Genomic DNA, 8,584 nt, shown 5'->3' with positions numbered 1-8,584 from the left:
TTGTTTGTTCCCACTTTCGCCGGTCATTGTCTCGAGTTAACCTCACTACTGATGCCAACTAATGAGAAAAACAGGTAGTTTGTATGACAAACGTTCAATACAAACATTGAAGCAGAACTTGCACGTAAATACTCACAATTTTTATTAGAATAAGAGATGCCCTTTTACAAATGAAGAACACCCATATTTATACTAGAAAGATAAAACCCCTAAACTTAAGCAACAAGAAAAAAACAATAATCAATTACATAAATAAAAGATATATTAGAGAACGAGTATCCAGCTAATTGGAATAATCAAGAACATAAATAAAAATACGTGTTTCCTTCTTTTAATCAGCCCCTTATTCTTCATCTGCACTTGGCCCAACAGTTTTTACTGGATCTACATCAACAGCCAGCCCATCAGGCCCATACATTAAATCTAGTCCCACGTCAGTTAGAAGAGAGACAAAGTAGTTCGATACTAGAGATCGATATAACGGATTATTAAGGATATAACAGCTAATCAGACGAGATAATAACATATATATAGATTAATTTAATGAGACGATTAATTAACATGTTGGAAGCCATGTAGTCATTGCTTTCAGGATCACACCGTTACTGCCCCCCTCGAATTGAAGTAGATGTTGGCAATCAACTGTTCCACTACACTACTACACAAAAGGACATTCCAAACCGGTTTTAAGGACTTTGCAACCGGTTTTAAAACCGGTTTACAAAGGAAAGGGTTTGCAAAGGGAAGGGTTTGCAAAGTCGAGACCGGTTTTATAACCGGTTTGCAAAGTGGGGTTTCGGAACCGGTTTAAAAAAAAACAGGTTTGCAAAGGGGGGTTTCGGAACCGGTTTTAAAAAAAAAACAGGTTTGCAAAGGGGGGTTTCGGAACCTTTTTTTTTAACAAAACCGGTTTGGATTCTCGTTTAAAAAAAAAATAATAATATGCATCATCAACATCGATCATGACATCATCCATCATCGATCACCACCATCAACCATATCTTCATCAACCACAACATCATCATCGTCGACCATCACCTTCATCTCTGGTTTTCGTCATCATCAACCATATCTTCACCTTCATCTATGTTTTACATCATTTTATTAAATGTTAAATATTATGTAATAGAAAAAGAACTAAAAGCATACGTACCAACTTTTAAACATGAGCATATCTCATTCAAACCGTATGATTCCAAAGCAATTTTTCTTAATTACGGTGAGCATATCTCTTACAGCTACTTCCCTATAACACTCACTTCATATCAGAGTATGAATCAATATTAATGAAATTAGGAAATTATTCGAATCCGAGAGTTTGATTCAATAGTAATGTCGGAGAATTCATCTGAATCTACGTTTGATTCGAATCCGAGAGTTTTCGTTTATTTGTTAAATTTTTGAATCGTGATTCGCCTAGTAAACATAAGGTAAATGTGTTTTTGAAGATCTGTATATCATTATATATGTATATGTTATATATGAATGAATGAATGAATGAATGAATGAATGTGAAGATCTAGATTTGAAATATTTTAAAATTTTGATGTTCCCGCCAGGTTTGCAAATTTCAGAAATGCGTAAGTGTGGGAGGAGATTGCAAACCGGTTTTAGAAAAAAATAGATTTGCAAAGTGGACTTTGCAAACCGGTTTTAAAAAAAAATAGGTTTGCAAAGTTAAAACCTGTTTTTACAAAAAACAGGTTTGCAAAGTCTACTTTGCAAACCTGTTTTTTGTAAAAACCGGTTTCCCATTTCTGAATTTTTTAAAACCGGTCTCGTTTCACTTTGCAAACTTGTTTATTTGGTTTTCTTTAAAAACCGGTTTGCATTGGGGGTTTGCATTTAATATATATATAAACATGGAAAAGTTCGGGTCACTACAGTTTCCCTGATCGACGCCTTAAGTTTTAGGCGTGTTCCCACTAAGATGATGCGGCTCCCTTTAACTTGTACCCGACCAGCTTTACTTGTTTGTTATCGGGAATTTCTGAAAATTCAAAGAAGCGTTCTACTTCGGCTATCCAATCCAAGAATTCTTCAATATTTAAATTCCCGTTAAACGAAGGTAAGTATATTTTTAGACGGAACTCTTCTGATCGGGTTTGATATCGTGGTGGATTATAATCACTGAATCGATCTTGTCGTGGTGGATGATTCCTTTGTTGATGAGGATAGTAATCATCCTGGTAAAATTTGGGAGTATCTTCATCTGATGAAGATTCTTCCTCGGTATTTATTGGTTGTCGAGCGAGTGGTTTATGATTTGGCGGAAGGCGATGTTGAGGGGGTGGTTGTTGATATTGATATGTGGATTTTGATTGATTCTTAAGTGGGTTATCTTGACGTCGTTTATCGAGAGCAATTCTCTCGGTTTCTACTCGTCTAGATTGTTGAACAATTTCCAGTTTCCCTACTCGTTCGTTTAGGGTTTGGAAATTGGTGTTCAATGTTTCGATTGCTTTGAGAATCTCAGAGAGATCAGGTTGTTTGTTCCCACTTTCGCCGGTCATTATCTCGAGTTAACCTCGCTACTGATGCCAACTAATGAGAAAAACAGGTAGTTTGTATGACAAACGTTCAATACAAACATTGAAGCAGAACTTGCACGTAAATACTCACCATTTTTATTAGAATAAGAGATGCCCTTTTACAAATGAAGAACACCCATATTTATACTAGAAAGATAAAACCCCTAAACTTAAGCAACAAGAAAAAAACAATAATCAATTACATAAATAAAAGATATATTAGAGAACGAGTTTCCAGCTAATTGGAATAATCAAGAACATAAATAAAAATACGTGTTTCCTTCTTTTAATCAGCCCCTTATTCTTCATCTGCACTTGGCCCAACAGTTTTTACTGGATCTACATCAACAGCCAGCCCATCAGGCCCACACATTAAATCTAGTCCCACGTCAGTTAGAAGAGAGACAAAGTAGTTCGATACTAGAGATCGATATAACGGATTATTAAGGATATAACAGCTAATCAGACGAGATAATAACATATATATAGATTAATTTAATGAGACGATTAATTAACATGTTGGAAGCCATGTAGTCATTGCTTTCAGGATCACACCGTTACTGCCACCCTCGAATTGAAGTAGATGTTGGCAATCAACTGTTCCACTACACTACTACACAAAAGGACATTCCAAACCGGTTTTAAGGACTTTGCAAACCGGTTTTAAAACCGGTTTGCAAAGGGAAGGGTTTGCAAAGTCGAGACCGGTTTTATAACCGGTTTGCAAAGTGGGGTTTCGGAACCGGTTTTAAAAAAAAAACAGGTTTGCAAAGGGGGGTTTCGGAACCGGTTTTAAAAAAAAAACAGGTTTGCAAAGGGGGGTTTCGGAACCTGTTTTTTAACAAAACCGGTTTGGATTCTCATTTAAAAAAAAAATTAATATGCATCATCAACATCGATCACGACATCATCCATCATCGATCACCACCATCAACCATATCTTCATCAACCACAACATCATCATCGTCGACCATCACCTTCATCTCTGGTTTTTGTCATCATCAACCATATCTTCACCTTCATCTATGTTTTACATCATTATGTTAAATGTTAAATATTATGTAATAGAAAAAGAACTAAAAGCATACGTACCAACTTTTAAACATGAGCATATCTCATTCAAACCGTATGATTCCAAAGAAATTTTTCTTAATTACGGTGAGCATATCTCTTACAGCTACTTCCATATAACACTCACTTCATATCAGAGTATGAATCAATATTAATGAAATTAGGAAATTATTCGATTCCGAGAGTTTGATTCAATAGTAATGTCGGAGAATTCATCTGAATCTACGTTTGATTCGAATCCGAGAGTTTTCGTTTATTTGTTAAATTTTTGGATCGTGATTCGCCTAGTAAACATAAGGTAAGTGTGTTTTTGAAGATCTGTATATCATTATATATGTATATGTTATATATGAATGAATGAATGAATGAATGTGAAGATCTAGATTTGAAATATTTTAAAATTTTGATGTTCCAGCCAGGTTTGCAAATTTCAGAAATGCGTAAGTGTGGGAGGAGATTGCAAACCGGTTTTAGAAAAAAACAGATTTGCAAAGTGGACTTTGCAAACCGGTTTAAAAAAAAAAAATAGGTTTGCAAAGTTAAAACCTGTTTTTACAAAAAACAGGTTTGCAAAGTCTACTTTGCAAACCTGTTTTTTGTAAAAACCGGTTTCCCATTTTTGAATTTTTTAAAATCGGTCTCGTTTCACTTTGCAAACCTGTTTATTTGGGTTTCTTTAAAAACCGGTTTGCATTGGGGGTTTGCATTTAATATATATATAAACATGGAAAAGTTCGGGTCACTATAGCTTCCCTGATCGACGCCTTAAGTTTTGGGCGTGTTCCCACTAAGATGATGCGGCTCCCTTTAACTTGTACGTGACCAGCTTTACTTGTTTGTTATCGGGAATTTCTGAAAATTCAAAGAAGCGTTCTACTTCGGCTATCCAATCCAAGAATTCTTCAATATTTAAATTCCCGTTAAACGAAGGTAAGTATATTTTTAGACGGAACTCTTCTGATCGGGTTTGATATCGTGGTGGATTATAATCACTGAATCGATCTTGTCGTGGTGGATGATTCCTTTGTCGATGAGGATAGTAATCATCCTGGTAAAATTCGGGAGTATCTTCATCTGATGAAGATTCTTCCTCGGTATTTATTGGTTGTCGAGCGAGTGGTTTATGATTTGGCGGAAGGCGGTGTTGAGGGGGTGGTTGCTGATATTGATATGTGGATTTTGATTGATTCTTTAGTGGGTTATCTTGACGTCGTTTATCGAGAGCAATTCTCTCGGTTTCTACTCGTCCAGATTGTTGAACAATTTCCAGTTTCCCTACTCGTTCGTTTAGGGTTTGGAAATTGGTGTTCAATGTTTCGATTGCTTTGAGAATCTCAGTGAGATCAGGTTGTTTGTTCCCACTTTCGCCGGTCATTGTCTCGAGTTAACGTCGCTACTGATGCCAACTAATGAGAAAAACAGGTAGTTTGTATGACAAACGTTCAATACAAACATTGAAGCAGAACTTGCACGTAAATACTCACAATTTTTATTAGAATAAGAGATGCCCTTTTACAAATGAAGAACACCCATATTTATACTACTAGAAAGATAAAACCCCTAAACTTAAGCAACAAGAAAAAAACAATAATCAATTACATAAATAAAAGATATATTAGAGAACGAGTTTCCAGCTAATTGGAATAATCAAGAACATAAATAAAAATACGTGTTTCCTTCTTTTAATCAGCCCCTTATTCTTCATCTGCACTTGGCCCAACAGTTTTTACTGGATCTACATCAACAGCCAGCCCATCAGGCCCACACATTAAATCTAGTCCCACGTCAGTTAGAAGAGAGACAAAGTAGTTCGATACTAGAGATCGATATAACGGATTATTAAGGATATAACAGCTAATCAGACGAGATAATAACATATATATAGATTAATTTAATGAGACGATTAATTAACATGTTGGAAGCCATGTAGTCATTGCTTTCAGGATCACACCGTTACTGCCACCCTCGAATTGAAGTAGATGTTGGCAATCAACTGTTCCACTAGCATCGTTGGTCTCGGATACAAAAGTTTGTGATTGTAGCACGCTGCCTTTCGTGCACTCCCGACGATACTCTAAAGTCATGCTACCAAGCTCGTAGTTGTCCGCAATCCAATCTGGAACGCTCTCCAATAACAAGTATTGTCTTAATAATTAATTCATTAATCTTCATGTGTACGTTAACATACACTATTCATTCTTTCAAATGCGACATATATTATTAGGCCGATCGATTGTTACCTCAAGAATCCACCCTATATATTTCACGTTGTTAACATGTTGATTCATATCCAATTCTTTCCGTGTCGCCTGCATATCCAAATCTTCTAGTAATCAAGAAAATTTCTAATAATTTTGAATGGGTAAATAAATTGAAGTAACTCACCGTTAAACCATTGCGAACATGAACAATGTCGTTTTCATCTATTTTTTTTATATTTTCTAATGTTTTCTTGGATCGGCGGCGGTGATGTATCCATAAAGTATGGCGCTAACTCTGCTCGAACATCATCTGGAAATTTTGGTAATCTTCTCGTCTCTTTGTTCATCATGATCCAATTACTATAATGTAGCACATAAATATATTACGCTACACCATCAACACAAATAACATGGTATATATAATTAAGATCAATTTTTACCTTGAAGCTCTTAGAAATAGTTCGCCTGATTGATAATCACGAAACGACCAGGTACCGCACCCATTATTTTTCCCAAAAAATGATTTCCAATGGTCAATTTGTACGATATCATCGCTGTGTTAGATACGAGCACTCCAAAAATTATCAAGTTTTAGTATAGTGAAACATCCACAATTCAAGCCCATATGTGTAGTTGCTAGCTATATATATCAAGTTTTACCTTAAATACACAACCTAGTGATTGAAAGGTCACCTTGATATTACTAGGCAAAGTAGCAAACCTTTCATTGTGTGTATAGCAATTTCGTTTTGCTCCATTGTGTGATCAACTTTCTATAAACGTTTTTATATGTATATTTAATGGTTTTCTTATCCACGCGTGATCGGTACAAGTTATCAAGTGACATCCATATAAGGTTTGCACTCTATTGAAAATTTGGAAATACCACGTGAAAGTTGGATTGGTTAATAGATTAAAATGATGTTGAATACACACAGTTGGGGTGTGATGATGACTTAGGAAAAAAAAAAAATAAAAAAAAATACACACCGTTGGGTTAAAGTAAAGTACTCCGTACATACTAATGCACTAATCCGTATAAAGAAAGAGTGATCAACGTACCAAGTTGGATAACGTTCCACTTCTAAATGAAGCTTTGTCACCACCCAAACTAGGTTGTGCGTGCACAATTTTGGTGTTGAATTCATGTCATCACTTAGAAGTCCGATTGTCTTTAAATGATTAACCCCCGTTTCCTATTATTAATCCAATTTAGTTCAAAACTATGAAACAAAAGAATAAATATACAGGATCTTAAAGTGTTGATGATTTTAATGTCATATATTTAAATTAAAAATCATTTTAGATATATAGTTGTGATTTACTTGAAAATAATGGTTATTAAGTTATGCATAGAAACGGATTTTTTGTAAGTGTGAATTAAACGCTCTTAAGAATTAGCTTTATACTATCACGAAAAATAGTGTGGGTCCAAGGGGCAACACCTACTTAGGGGTATTTCCCCCCTTGTTGCGGCAACCGCCCCTCACGAGGTGCAGGTAGCGCCCCGACACACACATTATTTTTACACATTATTTTGTCATACCCGTGTTCATATTTTCATGTGATATAATGTTTGAAAAAAATTCAAAAGAAATTTCAAAAATAAAAAATAAATAAATTTACTTTCTCATTTCCTCCAAAAAATTGCTTCCCTCTTGATTATGACCAATATATATATATATATATATATATATATATATATATATATATATATATATATATATATATATATATATATATATATATATATATATATATATATATAGTCATCATCGAGAGGAAACACTTTTTTGGGGGAAGGGAGAAGTAAAATTTTTATTTTTTTATTTTATTTTGTTTTTTTTTCGAATTTTTTTTCCAACATTAAGTGCACACGAAAATATGAATATTTAAAAAAGACACTTTGTGATGAATGTTATTATTTTGGCGGAAAAACGCTCGAAGAAAAAACTGATAACATGCAGCATGCGTAATGTTATTCCTGAATGTTATTCTTCGAGCGTTTTTTTCCATTATACGTGAAGTGTTTTTCATGATCTAGCCTGATTTAGAGTTAGGGATTAGGGCTTAGGGTTTAGGGGCCCAAAACCCAAAATCCTAAGCCCTAAACCCTAAACACTAAACTGTTTGTGTTAAAAATTCAATCTAAACCCTAATTTTTAAATCCTAAACCCTAATTTCTAAACCCAAAACCCTAGTTTCTAAACACTAATAGCAAAACGCTTATTTTTAACCCATAGTTTTTAAACCCTAATTTCTTGACCCTAATTTTTAAATCCTAAAAAACAAACTCAGAAGCAAAACATTCATTGCAATAAATGTTATCATTTATTTCTCCGAGCGTTTTTCCGCCAAAATTATAACATTTATCACGAAGTGTCTTTTTTAAATCTTCATATTTTCATGTGATCTTGATGCCTGAAAAAATTTTTTCAAAAAAAACCAAAAAAAATTATTTCACCCCACTTTCCCCTAAAAAGTGTTTCACTCTTGATTAAATCACTACATATATATATATATATATATATATATATATATATATATATATATATATATATATATATATATATATCAAGAGGGAAGTTAATTTTTGGTGGAAAGGGATGTAAAAGATTATATACATATAATGTTATTCTCTAACGAAAAAATTGTAAAAAATTTATCAGAAATATTAAATATGCGTGAAATATAACAACGCTCATAAAAGACAATAGCATTTTATGGTAAAAATGTTAACGTTTTTGTCAAAATCAATAACATTCATTACATACAATGTTT

The 8,584-nt window shown here is 33.9% G+C and overlaps 1 pseudogene; it reads right to left on the bottom strand.

Annotated features, from left to right (window-relative positions):
* Positions 1-5,296: 5,296 nt before the first annotated feature.
* LOC139843135 (palmitoyl-acyl carrier protein thioesterase, chloroplastic-like) lies at positions 5,297-6,561 on the bottom strand (annotated as a pseudogene).
* Positions 6,562-8,584: the final 2,023 nt, after the last annotated feature.

This window comes from Rutidosis leptorrhynchoides, chromosome 4, assembly GCF_046630445.1.
Source record: "Rutidosis leptorrhynchoides isolate AG116_Rl617_1_P2 chromosome 4, CSIRO_AGI_Rlap_v1, whole genome shotgun sequence".
NCBI classification, from domain to species: Eukaryota; Viridiplantae; Streptophyta; class Magnoliopsida; order Asterales; family Asteraceae; genus Rutidosis; species Rutidosis leptorrhynchoides.
This window is presented reverse-complemented; position numbering and strand designations above follow the sequence as displayed.